This window comes from Somniosus microcephalus, unplaced genomic scaffold, assembly GCF_052327205.1.
Source record: "Somniosus microcephalus isolate GS21.2 unplaced genomic scaffold, FLI_Smic_1.0 unresolved_chr1, whole genome shotgun sequence".
In the NCBI taxonomy this organism is placed as follows: Eukaryota; Metazoa; Chordata; class Chondrichthyes; order Squaliformes; family Somniosidae; genus Somniosus; species Somniosus microcephalus.
This window is the reverse complement of record NW_028225179.1, coordinates 164,426,748-164,442,283: the sequence shown is the minus strand read 5'-3', so window position 1 is coordinate 164,442,283 and position 15,536 is coordinate 164,426,748.

Genomic DNA, 15,536 nt, shown 5'->3' with positions numbered 1-15,536 from the left:
GGTTCCAATGCCTCAAGAATTTAAATCCCTCTCCCTTGCACCACTGCTCAAGCCACGTATTTAGCTTATCTATCTTACTCTCTCTAAACTTATTAGCTCGTGGCACTGGTAGCAATCCAGAGATTACTACCTTTGAGGTCCTACTTTTCAATTTAGCTCCTAACTCCCTAAATTCAGCTTGTAGGACCTCCTCCCTCTTTTTACCTACATCGTTGGTACCTACATGTACCACGACAACTGGCTGATCCCCCTCCCCCTTCAGAATGCTCTGCATCCATCTCTGTCGGTGGCTGTGAAGATCACTGTGGCTCTAAACTTCCATGCAAGCGGCTCCTTTCAGGCCGCTACTGGAGACATTGCCAACATCTCACAGTTCCCGGTGCATTGCTGCATCCGTCAAGTGACTAATGCCCTCTTTAGAAGGAGACGGCAGTACATCTCGTTCCCGATGACCCCGGACAAGCAGCGAGAGCGTGCAGAGGGCTTCGCAGCGATAGCGGGCTTCCCCATGGTGCAGGGCGCTATTGACTGCACGCATGTGGCTTTGCGGGCGCCTCTAGAGAATGCGGAGGATTTCCGCAACCAAAAGGGGTTCCATTCTTTGAATGTGCAGCTGGTCTGAGACCACCAACAGCTGATACTCGCTGTGAATGCCCACTTTCCAGGCAGCAGCCACGACGCCTTCATCCTGCGCCACACTTCTGTGGCAGACCTTTGAGGCCCCGGCTCACCCAGGAGGCTGGCTTCTTGGGGACAAGGGCTATCCTCTGTGCCCCTGGCTGATGACCCTGCTCCGTTCGCCCAGCACCCCTGCTGAAGAACGTTACAATGAGAGCCATCAAGCGACCAGGAACATCATTGAGCACACAATCGGCGTGCTGAAGCAACGGTTCCACTGTCTGGATCATTCCGGAGGAGCCCTTCAGTACTCGCCTGAGCGAGTCTCCCACTTCATGGTTGTGTGTTGCATGCTGCATAACCTGGCAATTCTCAGGACCCAGCCAATGCCACCAGACATTGAAGAACCAGCAGAGGAGGAGGAGGAGGAGGAGGAGCAGCACCAAGACGGGAGGGAGGCACAAACTGCAAGGGCCGTCTGTCAGAGGCTTATAGCAAGTCGCTTCTAGGCCCCTCTGAGGGAATGCTTGCTGCCATTCCAAGAACATGAATGGAACCATTCTGATACCCCTAAGCCGGTCAAGGGCAAAATTTGTGCAAAGAACAGACATGGCCATTGTGAATAAAGAAAGTTGTTTATTTAACAAAATGTGCTTCCTTCCCGCATGACAAAGCAATGGCAACAAAAAGCAAAACAAACAGACTGCCACATAAGTGACTCTCACACCCAGGAGACTGTCCAAAACATAACTAACATTCAGACCAGCATCCTCGGCTTGAATGAAACAAATAACAGGAATCAGCAGCACCTTCTACTTTTTCCCCCTCGATGGTGATCTGCTTCCCTTTCGGCATTGGCCCCTTCCCGCCCTGCAGCTCCTCCGTAATGGGACCCCAGTGGCTGCAGCAAGGCTGGTGGAGGCCTGCTGACTGTCCGAAACCGCAGATGCCCCTGAAGGACGGCCTGGACGAGCTCTGGGCATGGAGGGCCCGGCTGCTGACTGCTCCGACTCTGCATGGGCGGAAGCAGTCTGTCCTACAGGTGGTGGCAGCTGCAGTAGAAAAGTGCCAGTGGTGGCATCAGGAATGCTGTCATCCTGAGAGCGGACAGCAGCTCCCTAGTCGGCCGACACACTGGCACTCTGACGGGGCAGCACCGCAGCATGTGTAGCAATCGGCTGGTGCACAGATTGCTGGCCTGCTGTGGTGCTGCAAGGGTCCCGGGGAATCCTGCCCGATCCAGCGAGGGTGGCAGCAGTCAGTGCTCGCGTGGCCTCAATCTGCGACTGCATGAGACCAGCGAGAGACTGCGTGGCAGCACTCAGCACTTGTGTGGCAGGTGCCATTGCTTCGCTGAAGCCCTGGACAATCCTTGCCAGTGCTGTGCCTAAGTCCTGCACACTCCTTGCCTGTGCTGTGCTGAAGTCTTGGACACTCCTTGCCAGTGTCTCAATGGATTCGGGCATCCTTCCCACTGCAGCCATGAGCTCAGTGTGCCTCAGCCCAGCCTGGGTGCTCATTTCAGCGAGGGCACGCACCTCTTCTGCTCTTCTGCGTTCTGTGCAGCAGCACACGCGGCCCGACTCGCCCTCCGGGGAGACGGCCCCCGAGCTTCCCTACCCCCCTCGCATTGCTGCAGGCCACTGGTTCCTGGAGCTGAATCCTCCTCAGAGCATTCCCCCCCCCCCCCACCGCCCCCCACTCCTCTCCAGGGAAGTAGTCTCCCCAGTCTGCAGATGGGCTGGCTCACCTGAGGGTTGAACGGATGGTTCGGCTTCCTCCTCCTCGTCGCCTCCGGAGTCAGTCGCAGTGGCAGCTTGAGGGCCCGCCTCCCGAGCTGGTGATGCAGCATCTGAAAGCAGGGAGGTTCAAGAGTGGCTTTAGCGAAAGGACAGGGTGGCAGCAAGGGATGCATGAGTGCTGCAATGCTCTGAATTGGGTCGAGAGTGAAAAAGCATGCTGGTGTGGGGAACAACTGGAAGGAGAGAGGTCAAAAAGGTGATGACCTTACCATCGCTGTCCACAATGGGGTCGGCATCTCCAGAGGCGACGGGGCCAGTCATCTGGCTTGTGACGATCTGGTGGACTCGCTCCTCCAGGTCTGTAAGGGTCTGCAGGTGAGGCCGGCCTCCTCCGGTCCGAAGCTGCTGCCTGCGGTTACTCGCCAGCTTGGCCTGCAAGAGAAAGGACGGGGTGTGATGAAACATGCTGCCCTGATCTGGTATCACATGCCTCCCATGGTCGAATAGCCCTTACATTATGCCCTGAGCTGAATGTGCGTGTGTGTTTCTAGAAAGGACCATGGGTTCTGGATGACAGCTGGCCATTGGGGCTTTGCAGACCCTCTGGCCATAAAGTGAGGTGCAGATGGAGGGATGAAGATGATTCTGAAAAAGGCACTCACCCTGACGACCCGAGTGAGGTCGTTGAACTTCTTCCTGCATTGCACAGGAGTCCTCGGAACCATGCTGCTGGAGGTGACTCTTTGGGAAAACTCCCTCCAAGCTCTGCATTATTCGGTTTGTTGAGGCTTCCTGCCATTCTCCGGGTACAGCACAGATCGCCGGTGCTCCACTGCATCAACCAGAGCATCCAATGCCCCCTCGCTGAAGCGCTGCGCCCCCTCCCTGGCCCTCTCCATGTGGTTGAAGTTTTGCCCGCCACAGGTAGGTAGCTGCCGATTTTGAGGCCTACAAGGCGCAGAGTGTGGCTGCAGATGATAATCAATCCACCCCTTTAAGAGCTGGCGGGCGCCGGCGTGTCTGGGTGAAATCGATAATTGACGGCACCTGCGCTGCGCCCGCCCGCGGGGAAATTGGGTCGCGCCGCCGGGTTAGTGCCTTAAGACTACTGATTTAGCGCCGCAATCACCTTCAGGGGCGCTGCAACCCAATATCGCTCGAGGTGGCGAGAAAGTGCGCCTGGCGCTAAACTTTGCACATCGCCAGGACTAGCGCCCCCAAACGGGGCAATACCGAATTTCTCCCCCTATGACTATGACTCTATGACTAAGAGGAAGTGGGAGGGGAGTAGGGTGGAGATTGAAGAGAGCAGTAAGGTGGGCAGAGTGGAGGGGAGGGATGGGGTGGAGGTTGGAGTGGAAGGGAAGCGGTAGATCATGGTAATAGTGCTCCATGAAGGGAGGTGGGTGCGCGATCTTGCACATCGTGTTTGGGGTGCGGGGCTCTCAATGTGGGAGATGTTACTTGGGAAGGCATCCAATTTTAAAAGTCATGGTCATGGGGGCTTCAAGGTGGTCAGTTTAAGTGAACAACGTAGCCGTGAAAAACTGTGGTTGTAGGGCAAGGCGACACAGGTCCAAGCTGGTAAAAAGTGATTTTCGGATTGATAACCAGGGAGTTCTTCAGGCAGAGAGTGGTCAACACCTGTAATGGAATCCTGGGCAGAGTGGTGGAAACAAAAACCCTGGAATCATTTAAGAAACAATTAGTTGCAGCAATGGTGGGTGGGGGGGGGGGTGGAAGAGTAGGGTTATTCTAGATGGAAGAATAATGATCTCATCGGTAAGTATCTTTTGATTTCCACCCAACAAATAAAACAGCAACTTTCCTCAGCAACTGTCTCCGGCTCCAACTTACTCCACGTGGATTCCAACTGAAATTCCACCCTTCGTGTTTTGGATCCACCCAGGACTACAGATATCTCCAAGATATTCATCGTTCCTCGAACTACTGCTCTCGCTGCATCTTGAGATCCATGCTCAACGCCATGCGGCACCACATGAACACTCTCAACCTCTCTCTTCAGCAGCACCGACTCACTCTATCTCAAAGCTGTCCTGGTCTGCAGTTCCATTTCATCCTTCGCCTCATCCGGCGCTTTAACAAAAACTTTTTTTCTTCCTTTCAGGTGTCAAGGATCGCAAGCTTCAACAACTCTTGGACACCAATGCCCCTCCGGAACCTTCTTCCCCTTCCCTTTCCTCTGACCCCATCCCTTCTCCCAATTTCACCCCCTGCCGCGTTTTCACTATCCCCTCTGACCTTCCCCTCTCTGACCCCGAACGATCAGTCCTTAGCAAAGGCCTGAGCTTCATCCCCTTACGCACCCACCTCAATGAATTTCGAGCTCGGCACGATGTTGAGCTCTTTTTCCGCCGCCTTCGTCTCTGTGCCCACTTCTTTGGCCAGGAGTCTTCCCCCCCCCACACGGTTGACCCTTTCTCCCGCTTTCAGAATTCTCGTTCTACCTGGACCCCTCCCTCTGGCCTCTTAACCTCTCTAGATCTTTTCATTGCAAACTGCCGGCGTGACAACGGCCGTCTCCATTTCTCTGCTTCCCTCACTCACTCCAACCTACCTCCCTCTGAACTTGCAGCACTCCATTCTCTCAGATCCAACCCTGACATTGTCATTAAACCTGCTGACAAGGGTGGTGCTGTTGTTGTTTGGCGAACCGACCTCTACCTCGCGGAAGCTGAACTCCGACACCACCTCCTACCTCCGCCTGGACCATGACCCCACTACCGAACATCAAGCCGCCGTTTCCAAGACTGTCACTGACCTCATCTCCTCTGGAGATCTTCCCCCCACGGCCGCCAACCTCATAGTTCCTCAACCCCGCACAGCCCGCTTCTACCTCCTTCCCAAGATCCACAAACAGGACTGCCCTGGTAGACCCATCGTTTCAGCCTGTTCTTACCCCATGGAACTTATCTCTTCCTATCTTGACTCTATTTTTTCTCCCCTTGTCCAGTCTCTTCCCACCTACATCCGCGACTCTTCCGACGCCCTCCGCCACTTTAACAGTTTCCAGTTTCCTGGCCCAAACCGCCTCCTTTTCACCATGGACGTACAATCCCTCTACACCTCCATCCCCCACCAGGATGGCCTGAGGGCGCTCCGCTTCTTCCTTGAACAGAGGCCTGACCAGCCCCCATCCACCACCACCCTCCTTCACCTGGCTGAACTTGATCTCACATTGAACAACTTCTCCTTTGACTCCACTCACTTCCTCCAAATCAAAGGCGTTGCTATGGGAACCCGCATGCCTAGCTATGCCTGCCTTTTCGTGGGATATGTGGAACACTCTTTCTTCCAGTCCTACTCAGGTCCCCTCCCTCACCTCTTTTTCCGGTACATTGATGACTGTATCGGTGCCATTTCCTGCTCTCGCCCTGAACTAAATAATTTCATGCACTTTACTTCCAATTTCCACCCTTCCCTCACCTTCACATGGTCCATCTCCGACTCTTCCCTTCCCTTCCTTGACTTCTCCGTCTCCATTTCTGGCGATCGGCTTTCAACAAACATCCACTACAAGCCCACCGACTCCCACAGCTACCTGGACTACACTTCCTCCCACCCCGCTTCCTGCAAGGATTCTATTCCATTCTCCCAGTTTCTCCGTCGCGTCTGTTCTGACGATGCCACCTTCCATACTAGTGCTTCTGACATGTCTTCCTTTTTCCTCAACCGAGGATTCCCCTCTACCGTGGTTGACACGGCCCTCGACCGTGTCCGTTCCATTTCCCACACTTCTGCTCTCACCCCTGCCCCTCCCTCCCAGAACCACGATAGGGTTCCCCTTGTCCTCACCTTTCACCCCACCAGCCTCCACATTCAATGGATCATCCACCGCCATTTCCGCCACCTCCAACGTGATCCCACCAGCAAACACATCTTCCCCTCACCTCCCCTTTCAGCATTCCAAAGGGACCGCTCCCTCTGCGACACCCTGGTCCACTCCTCAATCACCCCCAACAGCCCTGCTCCTTCACCTGGCACCTTCCCGTGCAAGCGCAGGAGATGCAACACATGCCCTTTTACCTCCTCCCTTCCCACTGTCCGGGGCCCCAAACACCCCTTCCAGGTGAAACAGCGATTTACTTGTACTTCTTGCAATTTAATATACTGTATTCGCTGCTCACGATGCAGTCTCCTCTACATTGGGGAGACCAAACGCAGATTGGGCGACCGCTTTGCGGAACACCTCCGTTCAGTCCGTAAGGGTGACCCCGAGCTTCCGGTCGCCTGTCACTTTAATTCACCGCTTCACTCCCGCTCTGACCTCTCTGTCCTCGGCTTATTACACTGTTCCAATGAAGCTCAACGCAAGCTCGAGGAACAGCAGCTCATCTTTCGATTGGGCACTTTACAGCCTGACGGACTCAACATCGAGTTCAACAATTTCAGATAATTATCCCTGCCCCCATTTTTCATGCAGTATGATTTTTGCCATTTCCATTTGCAACATTTTATCTTTCCTGCCTCTTACAAAATTACAGGATGGTCTTTCTATTCCCCCCCCCACCGTCTCTACACCTGCTTAATATCTGTTACATCTCCAGCTTTTTCCAGTTCTGATGAAGGGTCCCAGACCTGAAACGTTAACTCGGTTTCTCTCTCCACGGATGCTGCCTGGCCTGCTGAGTATTTCCAGCATTTTCTGTTGTTATTTCACCCTTTCCCCTTCACCCGGCACCTTCCTGTGCAAGCGCAGGAGATGCAACACCTGCCCTTTTACCTCCCCACTTCCCACTGTCCAGGGCCCCAAACACCCCTTCCAGGTGAAACAGCGATTTACTTGTACTTCTTGCAATCTAGTATACTGTATTCGCTGCTCACGATGGGGTCTCCTCTACATTGGGGAGAAAAAACGCAGATTGGGTGACCGCTTTGCGGAACACCTCCGTTCAGTCCGTAAGGGTGACCCTGAGCTTCCGGTGGCCTGTCACTTGAATTCTCCGCTCCATTCCCACTCGGACCTCACCGTACTCGGGCTCTTGCATTGTTCCACTGAAGCTCAGCGTAAGCGCGAGGAACAGCACCTCATCTTTCGATAAGGCACTTTACAGCCTTCCGGACTCAATATCGAGTTCAACAATTTCAGATCATAACCTCGGCCCCTATCATATATATATTTTTCATCACACTTTTTGTCTGTGTCTTTTTTTCTTCTCTCCCACATGGCAGCTGTCTTCCATTCTGCCAGCGCAATTCACACTTCATCTAGAGCCATCCTTTGTTCCTTAACCTGTCCCATTACCATCTCATCTCGCCTTGAATATCTCTTAACCTCTCCTGCCTTCGACCCTATCACAGACCTTCCCTTTTGTTCTTTCATCCCCTCCCCCATTTCCCAACCCCTGCCCTTGCTTAAAAATCTGTTCCATTTCCTGCTTTCTTCCAGTTCTGACGAAGGGATGTAACCTGTCACCCCTGATCCTCTCTAACTTTTACCGCTGCACAATAGAGAGCATCCTGACAAACTGTATCACAGTATGGTATGGCAGCTGTAGCTACTATGACCGGAAAGCCCTGCAGCGGGTAGTCAAAACTGCCCAACGAATTACCGGCACCCGGCTACTGACCATGGAGCACATATACCAGAAACGCTGTTTACGGAGGTTACGGTCCATCATCAAAGACCCTACCCACCCCAGCCACGGTCTGTTCGCCCTCCTGCCATCTGGGAGATGCTACAGATGCATTCATACCCGTACGACCAGATTTAGGAACAGCTTCTTTCCCAGGGCTGTCATCCTACTGAACTCCACAAATAAACTCTAAAGCCTGCACATCTGCCAATGCACTTTATTATGGTTATGTTTATGTTAATGTATTACAAGCCAAATGAATGTTGAATGTTTAAATGTCCTAATCCAAATGTACACTCTCGGGAGCCGCAAGCCTACATTTCGTTGTACTGCACTTGTGCACTAACAATGACAATAAAAGTTGATTTGATTTGATGATTTGAAGTCATCGACCTGAAACGTTAACTCTGTTTCTCGCTTCACAGATGCTGCCTGACCAGCTGAGTATGTCCAGCATTTTCTGTTTTTATTTCAGATTTCCAGCATCTGCAGTATTTTCTTTTTGTTTTCAAATAGAACAACTCGCTGTGAATCACTGGGCGACAGGACCCAGTACAGCAGTGCAACATCACCATTTGTTGGCAGCTAATGATATAACACTCTCTGCTTGTTCAAAGAATCATACAGCACAGAATGTCCATTACAGAAGGAAACCTGCCATCCTTTTATGGTCTGACCTATATGTGACTCCAGACCCACAGCAATGTGGTTGACTCTTAACTACCCTCCGAAATGGCCGAGCAAGCCACTCAGTTGTAACAAACTGCTACAAGAATCAATAAGAATAAAACCGGACGGATCACCCGGCATCGACCTCAGACACGACAACGGCACACCCAGCCCAGTCGACCCTGCAAATTCCTCCTCACTAACATCCGGGCACTTGTGCCAAAATTGGGAGAGCTGTCCCACAGACTAGTCAAGCAACAGCCTGACATAGTCATACTCACAGAATCATAACTTTCAGCCAATGTCCCAAACTCCTCCATCACCATCCCTGGGTACGTCCTGTCCCACAGGCAGGACAGACCCACCAGGGGTGGCGGCACAGTGGTATACAGTCGGGAGGGAGTGGCCCTGGGAGTTCTCAACATTGACATAGAAACATAGAAGATAGCAGGAGTAGGCCATTCGGCCCTTTGAGCCTGCTCCGCCATTTAATGAGATCATGGCTGATCATCCAAATTCAGTACCCTGTCCCTGCTTCTCCCCATATCCCTTGATCCCTTTAGCTTTAAGAAATATATCTAACTCTTTCTTGACTCCGGGCCCCATGAAGTCTCATGGCATCAGGTCAATCATGGGCAATCCTGCTGATTACCACCTACCGCCCTCCCTCATCTGTTAAATCAGTATTCTTCCATGTTGACCACCACTTGGAAGAAGCACTGAGGGTAGCAAGAGCATGGAATATACTCTGGGTGGGGGACTTCAATGTCCATCACCAATAGTGGCTCAGTAGCACCACTACTGACCAAGCTGGCCGAGTCCTGAAGGGCATAGCTGTCAGACTGGGCCTGTAGCAGGTGGTGAGAGAACCAACACGAGGGAAAAACCTACTTCACCTTGTCCTCACCAATCTACCTGTCGCAGGTGCATCTGTCCATGACAGTATTGGTAGCAGTGACCACCACACAGTCATTGTGGAGACGAAGTCCCGTCTTCACACTGAGGACACCCTCTATCGTGTTGTGTGGCACTACCACCATGCTAAATGGGATAGATTCAGAACAGATCTAACCCCTCAAAACTGGCACCCATGAGGCGCTGTGGGGCATCATCAGCAGCAGAATTGTATTACACCACAATCTGTAACCTCAATGCCTGACATATCCCTCACTCTACCATTACTACCAAGCCAGGGGACCAACACTGGTTCAATAAGGAGTGTAGAAGAGCATGCCAGGAGCAGCACCAGGCGTACCTAAAAATGAGGTACCAAACTGGGGAAGTTGCAACACAGGACTACATGCATGCTAAACAAGGGATGCAGCATGCTATAGACAGGGCTAAGCGATCCCACAATCAACGGAACAGATCAAAGTTCACAGTCCTGCAACATCCAGTCATGAATGGTGGTGGACTGACAGGAGGAGGCTCCATGAACATCCCCATCCTCAATGATGGCGGAGCCCAACGTGCGAGTGCAAAAGACAAGGCTGAAGAATTTGCAACCAACTTCAGCCAGAAGTGCCGAGTGGATGATCCATATCAGCCTCCCCCTGACATCTCCACCATCACAGAAGCCAGTCTTCAGCCAAAGCGATTCACTCCACGTGATATCAAGAAATGGCTGAGCACACTGGATACAGCAAAGGCTATGCGCTCTGACAATATCCCGGCTGTCGTGCTGAAGATTTGTGCTCCAGAACTAGCCGCGCCTTCTAGCCAAGCTGTTCCAGTACAGCTACAACACTGACATCTACCTGACAATGTGGAAAACTGCCCAGGTATGTCTTGTCCACAAAAAAGAGGACAAATCCAATCCGGCCAATTACCGCCCCATCAGTCTACTCTCAATCATCAGCAAAGTGATGGAAGGTGTTGTCGACAGTGCTATCAAGCAGTACTTACTCTCCAATAACCTGCTCATTGATGCTTAGTTTGGGTTCCGCCAGGACCACTCGGCTCCAGATCTCATTACAGCCTTGGTCCAAACATGGACAAAAGAGCTGAATTCCAGAGGTGAGGTGAGAGTGACTGCCCTTGACATCAAGGCAGCATTTGACCGAGTGTGGCATCAAGGAGCCCTAGTAAAATTGAAGTCAATGGGAATCTAGAACTGGGGGCAGAGTTTCAGAATAAGTGGTCGCCCATTTAAAACGGAGATGAGGAGGAATTTCTTCTCTCAGAGGATTGTAAATCTGTGGAATTCTCTGCCCCAGAGGGCTGTGGAGGCTGGGTCACTGAATATATTTAAGGTGGAGATGGACAGATTTTGGAACAATAAGGGAGTGATGGGTTAAGGGGAGCGGGCAGGGAAATGGAGCTGAGCCCAAGATCAGATCAGCCATGATCTCATTAAATGGTGGAGCAGGCTTGAGGGGCCAAATGGCCTATTCCTGCCCCTATTTCTTATGTTCTTATGAATCGGGGGAATGACTCTCCACTGGCTGGAGTCATACCTAGCACAAAGGAAGATGGTTGTGGTGGTTGGAGGCCAATCATATCAGCCCCAGGACATCGCTGCAGGAGTTCCTCAGGCTAGTGTCCTAAGCCCATCCATCTTCAGCTGCTTCATCAATGACCTTCCCTCCAACATAAGGTCAGAAATGGGGATGTTCGCTAATGATTCCACAGTGTTCAGTTCCATTCGCAATGCCTCATATAATGAAGCAGTCTATGCCCGCATGCAGCAAGACCTGGACGACATTCAGGCTTATATGTGGCATGTAACATTCGCGCCACACAAATGCCAGGCAATGACTATCTCCAACAAGAGAGCGTCTAACCACCGCCCCTTGACATTCAACGGCATTACCATCACCGAATCCCCCACCATCAACATCCTGGGGGTCACCATTGGCCAGAAACTTAACTGGACTAGCCACATAAATACAGTGGCTACAGGAGCAGATCAGAGGCTGGGTATTCTGCGGCGAGTGTCTCACCTCCTGACTCCCCAAAGCCTTCCCAACATCTAAAAGGCACAAGTCAGGAGTGCGATGGAATACTCTCCACATGCCTGGATGAGTGCAGCTCCAACAACACTCAAGAAGCTCAAAACCACCCAGGACAAAGCAGCCCGTTTGAAAGGCACCCCATCCACCACTGTTAAGTCTGTGTGTTATAATGAGAATTAATACACAGACCACAAGAGTAAAATTTAACAGGTCTTTACTAGTCGAAGGTCAGGGCGGAACTGCCCAATAAATCATTACACAGCATTTATATACCGGTGTGGTCACCACCGGTATTACAGTATACAGCAGCCAAGATAAAGTAGTGCAACTCTTAAAATAGTTCTCTTAAAGGTGGAACGGTTACATACACCACAATCCTCCCTTTTTAGCTTAACAGTATATATTCCCCATTAACATAACATAATAACATATATACACAACTGCATGTAAAAACAGTTCACAGATTCAGTCTCTCTGGAGGCTTCCTGACTCGGTCCGGATAACGCCTCGGTGGTGCAGTAGTTTTCGGTGGTGTAGTAGGTTCTTTAGGCAAGGTCGATTCGGCTTGAGTGCCAGTGTCGGGTTCATCTAATTCCAGTATCACCGGATCGGAGGTAGGTCCTATGGGTATCTCTGCTTCATCATTAGGCGTATAGAGTTGTGGAGTAGGTTGTCCCTTTTCGGATGACTCTATGATCTGGTCAACATGGCGCCTTACTATGCTTTCACCAACGTCCACGGTATGCATCAGCGGTCCTAGTCGTGTGCAAATAGTTCCAGGCTGCCATTTCTCGGTACGGTAGTCCCGGGCCAAAACTTGTTGACCTATCTGGAAGGTTCTAGTTGGCCTTTCATTCATGCCTTGAAATTGCCGGTTCTCTACGTCCCTTCTGATGTTTGGCTTGATCAAATCCAGCCGGCATCTTAGTCTTCTATTGAAAAACATCATGACGGGAGTTTGGTTTGTAACCGCATGTGTTGCATTCCTGTACGCCAACAAGAAGTTATCTACCTTATGTTGTAGATTTATGTCTTCCTTACCCATGGCCTTTATGGCCTTCTTGAAGGTCTGGACAAACCTTTCAGCTAATCCATTGGTGGCGGGATGGTATGGGGCGGACGTGTAGTGCTGAACCCCATTGTTTTTTAAGAACTTCCTGAATTCTTCGGACACAAATTGTGGTCCATTATCAGAACAGATCTGTTCCGGCAGCCCATTCCTGGCAAATATGGTCCTTAATACTGTGATGGTTTTTTCCGTGGTGGTGGAGGACATCTTTATTACCTCCGGCCACTTGGAGTGTGCATCCACCGCGATTAAGAACATTGAGTCCATAAATGGACCAGCAAAGTCGATATGTACCCTTTGCCATGGAGATGAGGGCCACTCCCATGGATGTAGAGGAGCTTGTGGTGGGGCATTTTGGACCTTCTGGCATCCTAGACAGCTCTTGGTCATTTCTTCGATGTCTCCATCGATACCTGGCCACCACACAAACGCTCTGGCTAGGTTCTTCATTTTCACTCCACCCAGATGCCCCTCGTGAAGCTCCTTTAGCACTTTATCCTGGAGTTTGGGTGGAATCACCACTCTGGATCCACACATCAAAGTTCCTCGGCACACTGACAGCTGTTCTCTTCTTTGCGAAAATGCTGGCAACAGTGGTTCGCCATGTGCTGGCCATCCCTTCACCGTTAAATCGTAGACTCGTGAGAGAGTCGGGTCATTTCTTGTTTCCTTTTCGATCGTAGAATTTGTTACTGGTAGACATTCCACTATGGTTGAGTGGAACATCTCAGTGGGTCCACTGTAGGCGCCTCTTCTACCGTTGGCAACGGTAGGCGCGATAAACCGTCAGCATTCCCATGCTGTTTTGATCCTTTGTATTCTATGTCATATTGGTGTGCCCCTAGGAAAAGGGACCACCTCTGTAGCCTTTGCGCTGTCATAATGGAAACGCCCTTTTTAGGGTTGAATATGGATACCAACGGCTGGTGGTCTGTCAGCAGTGTAAACTTCTGGCCCTGCAGGTAATGATGAAACTTCTTTACTCCCCACACCAGGCTGAGAGCCTCCCTATCTATCTGAGCATAGTTGCGCTCAGCGGAGGTCAATGATCTGGATGCAAATGCGACTGGCCTTTCCGAGCCATTTGGCAACCTGTGTGAGAGTACTGCTCCAATACCATAAGGAGAAGCATCACAAGCTAAACGAATAGGTAGCGTTGGGTTGAAGTGAGCCAACACTTCCTCTGAGGTGATCAATGCCTTGCTTTTGCGAAAGGCCTTCTTACAGCCCTCGCTCCACTTCCATGGTACTTCTTTCTGCAACAGAGCATTCAGCGGGTGCAGCACCGTGGATAGATTTGGCAGAAACTTATGGTAATAGTTAATCAACCCTAGGAACGACCTCAACTGGGATACATTTTCCGGAGCGGGAGCCTTCACAACAGCTTCGATCTTGTCAGGTGACTTGTGCAGCCCCTCCTGGTCAATGACATGACCACAGTACGAGATCCGTTTCTGAAAGAACTCACATTTCTGGCGATTAACTCGAAGGCCATATTCCTTCAACCTGGTGAGCACCAGTTTCAAATTTGCAAGGTGTTCCTCATCGTCATCTCCTGTAATCAGGATATCGTCCAAGTAACATTGAGTGCTTGGAATTCCCTGTAATACCTGCTCCATGGCCCTCTGCCAAATTGCTGGAGCCGAAGCCACTCCAAAAACCAGTCTATTATATCGATACAAGCCTCTGTACGTGTTGATTGTGAGATACTGGCGCGACTCTTCCTCAACTTCCATCTGTAAGTACGCTTGCACCAGGTCTATCTTGGTGAAGCGTTTCCCACCAGACAATGAAGCAAAGATATCCTCAATCCGCGGAAGCGGATATTGCACCGTGTGAAGCACCGGATCAACTGTGATCTTGAAGTCTCCACAGATGCGGACCTTCCCCGGTTCCCCTGGCTTGTTACTTGATGAACGCTTCATGACGGGAACAATGGGCGTGGCCCACTCACTCCAGTCCACCTTAGACAGTACTCCTGAACGTTCAAGCCCTTCCAGCTCAGCTTCCACAGCAGGTCGTATCGCATAAGGTACCGGTCTGGCTTTGAAAAATTTTGGGTTTGCATGTTCTGCAATCTTGATTTTAGCCTTAATTCCTCTCAGTGTTCCCAGTCCCTGTTGGAACACCTCTTTAGCCTCATCCAATATTCTGGACAATCGTTCAGGTTTGACATCTTTTTTTCCGGAATCTACCGTTATTGCGTTTAGGGAGTGCCAGTCCATATTTATTTTCCTGATCCACTCCCGTCCCAGAAGTGGTGGACCTCCCTCAGGTAGTACATATAAGTCCATTCCTTGGTGTTCTTTGCCCTTGTGTATCACCTTGACTTTTATCTTTCCGATGGGGTATACTTTTTGCCCCGTGTATGTCTGCAATACTATCTCCGTATCCCGTAGGGGAATATGTTTGAATAACTTTTTGTAATCTTGCTTATTCATGACCGTCAACGCCGATCCGGTGTCCAATTCCATCTTTACTTGGACTCCCGCAATCTGCAGTGTGACCCAGATAGTTTGTCGGTCAGCTTCCTTACTCACATTGTGAATTCTCAGACTACCCAGTTCCTTGCTGTTGGAGTCTGAATCCGAATTCTGTTCATCCGAACTCTTCTCAGCCACCTTATGTACCTTTCTGCACTTTTCCTGCGGTGACTTTTTGTTTCTGGTCTTCTTTCCTGACTGGCATACTTTAGCTATGTGACCAAGCTTGCCACATTTCCTACATTCCTGGTTTTTAAACCAGCATTGGTTCTGATCGTGTGTTGTCTTTCCACAACGATAACATTTCGTTGTACCCAAAGCCATTTGATCTACGCTGAGTACCGCTGCCTTCAGCTGCATTTCCGCAGTGCCTCTCGCTGCGGCTTCGTGCGATGCTGCAATAG